The sequence below is a fragment of the Nothobranchius furzeri genome, chromosome 3 (assembly GCF_043380555.1).
Source record: "Nothobranchius furzeri strain GRZ-AD chromosome 3, NfurGRZ-RIMD1, whole genome shotgun sequence".
In the NCBI taxonomy this organism is placed as follows: domain Eukaryota; kingdom Metazoa; phylum Chordata; class Actinopteri; order Cyprinodontiformes; family Nothobranchiidae; genus Nothobranchius; species Nothobranchius furzeri.
In genome coordinates, this window is record NC_091743.1 from 40,579,846 (window position 1) to 40,583,327 (window position 3,482).

The window sequence follows — 3,482 nt, forward strand, 5'->3', positions numbered from 1 at the left end:
GCACATGTTAAAATCTCTGGGTGATCCTGTTTAGGAAAACAAGTCTGATGCAGATCAGAACTAATGACCGCTAGCTTCTAGATGTTTACCAATACAGATGTTTGTCCTGAAAACTTAAAATGTGTTTATTTGAAAAAAAAAAAGACAATAACCAATAATACTTATATGACTGTTAAAAATAACTATTGTTTTTGTTGTTTTGAGATTATTAAAATACAGTTAATAACAAGCAAAGGAATGTATAATTTAAGAAGGTCAGTTTGTCATTACAGTCCTGTAGAAAACCTGCTGCGATTGTGTCTAATGTAGTGTGATTCTTTACAAAAATGTGCATAATTTCTCACAACTGTGTGTCTCCTGAGCCTGTTAGGTGAATCCTTTAGTTTCTCTCTTAATTCTAAATAAGGATTTCATCATTTTATGTATTTTATTCACGAAACAGTTCAGGATCTGGGCTTCGTGCACCACTTCTCTCCCCCTGTGCAGGTTGGTGAGCCCGCTCACCTGCTGTTGGATACTTTAGCTTGGTCTTTAACCATTCTGGAGAAACCTCACCACGACTTTACATTAGAGAGAAAATATCTGACACAAAATCAAGGCCTGCATATCTCGTCTGTACCCTCGTCTGTATATATTCACGAAAACATAAAGTTCACTTAAAAATGCTTTGTCATCAAGCTAAAGCTGCTTGTGTTTCTACTGACATTCACTGATTTTTCACCTGACCACAGCAAAATATAAATATATAACAATCTCTCACCTAAGACTCAGGAAAAATACTTCAGGAGGATTATGTTTTGACAGAGACCATATTGCACTGGGAGTTTAGCTTATTTTTTCATGTTTATACATTTTTTAAACCACGACGTGCGCTTTCTAGGGCAACACTTAAATGTAAGAACACACTTCAAAGAAACAAAGAAGCTGCCACCAGCTGGAGGAAGGAGCGGGGATGTGGTGTGTGTGCTCAGCTGGAAGGGAGTTCAGATTGAGATACAAGATGGATTCATATGTATTCATGAATTCAGTCAGAAAAGTCAAACGGAAGCAGTATGATAATCTGGCAGTAATTGCATTTTTCTCCCTCCGCCTGTTTTTGGGAGAGCTGCATCCTGGAGGAAGCAGCAATGAAGAACGTCATGGCGCTGAGCGGCGGATCCAGTCGTCCACGTCGGGGTCAAGTGGTGGAAACGCCACAACCAGTGGATTCATGGCTATCAATAGTTCCCCGATGGCCACTTATATGTTTAATTAAACAAGACAGAGAGCAGATAATTGAACTATTGACTGAGTCACATTTATCCTCTGATCCAACGGGGCGAAGAGGAAGAATCATATCAACTTTGTTAAAATCCTGATGCTTGCATTTACTGCAGTTCCATTTGGTGTCTTGACCCCGATTGTTGGGAACTAAACGTTTTCTCCAGCGGGCCTCCGGGATCATCCTGTTAGGAGCAAAACAACCCCCAAAAAACAAGAACAAAGGCTAAAACTCTACAGGACCATTTTTGAAAACTGTCAAGCCTTTTTCATACATGTCAGTCTGCTGGATGCATGTCAGCAGCCGTCTGAAAAGTGCTGACATCGCTGCCCTCCTGTCCGTTTGAGCGCTTCAGCTGTGTGAACTTGGATTTAGCTCAAGGGTATAGCCACCCTACTAATGTGATGTAGCTCCACGAAGGAAACAAATTGGCCTGACGTCTCATACACTGCCTTGTCTTGATTGTGTGATGGCTTCTGCTGCTAATGTGTTACGATGGGTAGACCTGCACGGGGAGGGAGACAGATGTGTGTGTGTGTGTGTGTGAGCCAGAGAGAGGGAAATGGAGAAAGAGAGGGGAGGATGGGGGAAGGGGCCCAGTCTGCAAGATCAGCACAAGTGGAATTGCATTGATTCAGTTAACTGCAGAGTTGGAGCGTGATGTGGAATTCTGTTTATCAAGGGTGGAGTTTACACGCTCGGCTCCATTTTCATCTTATTTTCCCAGCCGTGTTCATAATCAGCCTCAGCTCTCTTACTTTAGGCAATAAAATATTACATCCACCTGATACGGACCGCTCAGCTCCACCTGGACTTGCACAGCACATTACTTTCAATAAAACGAGCTGATTTCTTACGACTTCAACATCTTGGATTGAATGGCCTGTAATGTGCTTTATTTTTCTTTAACCAGCCTCAATGCAAAAAGAACAATAGAAGGAGAAGAATGGCTGGCGCCGCTGAGCTGCCGTGGCACGAGCAGATACACACTGCAAACATCATCATAATCGGTATTAATCTTCATGATCAGACCCAAACAACCACCGTCGGGCTCCGTAAATCACCGGGAAATGTGCAGCGCGTTCCAAGTAAATACCAGCTCATATTTCATATTCAAACGGAAAGCCAGAAATGACATCTGCTGAATCTTGAACTGCTAAAATGCTGTATTGATTAAAAGGAACAAAGCTCAGAGCTGGTGAGCGGTTAAACCATGCAAGGGTCTGTGTGATTTGTAGTAAAAACGATGATCTTTAGCTAAGCTAATTGGAGTATCTTAGAGAAATACCCTCGTTGCTGCTGTGTAATCTGTATAAAAGCCATGCAGGTGCAGCCTGCTCGGGTCTGAGGGGATATCTTAAATTAATGAGTCACTATTTTAAACATTCATTTACAGTGGGCATGTAGGAGATGTATATTTTATTTTCTCCATTCTCCACTTTTCCCAACTCTTCCCTCTCCTCAGTTCTCCATCCATAGCTGTGGGGAATTCGTCTCTAAGGGTTTACCATGACTGCCTCATATTTCCCCCTCCTGGTTTGTCATTTTGCTGATCCCCACGCTTTTTCATATTTCAGTATTCTTATCATCCACGGGCAGTAAGATGATCCATTTCACTTATTTCTCAGAAGTGTGACCCCAGCCCAAGTCAATATCTACAGGGGGAAGTTGGTAAGAGGAGGCAGGGCTGCTAGTTAGTGGTGATGGTGGCAGCACTGGTGGAGCTGGACACCTTTTTTTTACCCAGTCAGCAAGGGTAAAATGTCAAGCATTTCTTAGGGAAGCAGCTCCATAGGATTCCATTGGAAGCTTTAATCTTAATTGAGAGCATCGCACATTGATATTCCATGGGCTTCTTTGCCCTTCGCCTCTCAGCTACTTTCATTTAGAGGACGGCCGTACTGCACTACAGAGTGGGGATTGCTTTGTCAGACAGCCAAGGGGCCAAAGGCAAGGTCATCCTCTCTTTGTGTGCCATGGAGTGAAGGCATCACCTCTTTGATGCCGTCAGGGCCTCGGTGCAACACCTCTGAAAATTTCTACAGTCAAAGGAGATGAAATGCATCGAGCACCGTCTTCCGTTAGACGCCGTCTTTCCTCTGTAGCTGCAAGTCAAACTGACAAATTTGCACATTTATCTGCAAGATAAATAGGTTCGCCATAACGGGAGTGAATCAGGCTCCTTTGCTGTGTTCCTGCCCTCGCCTAAGAAGACACGAAA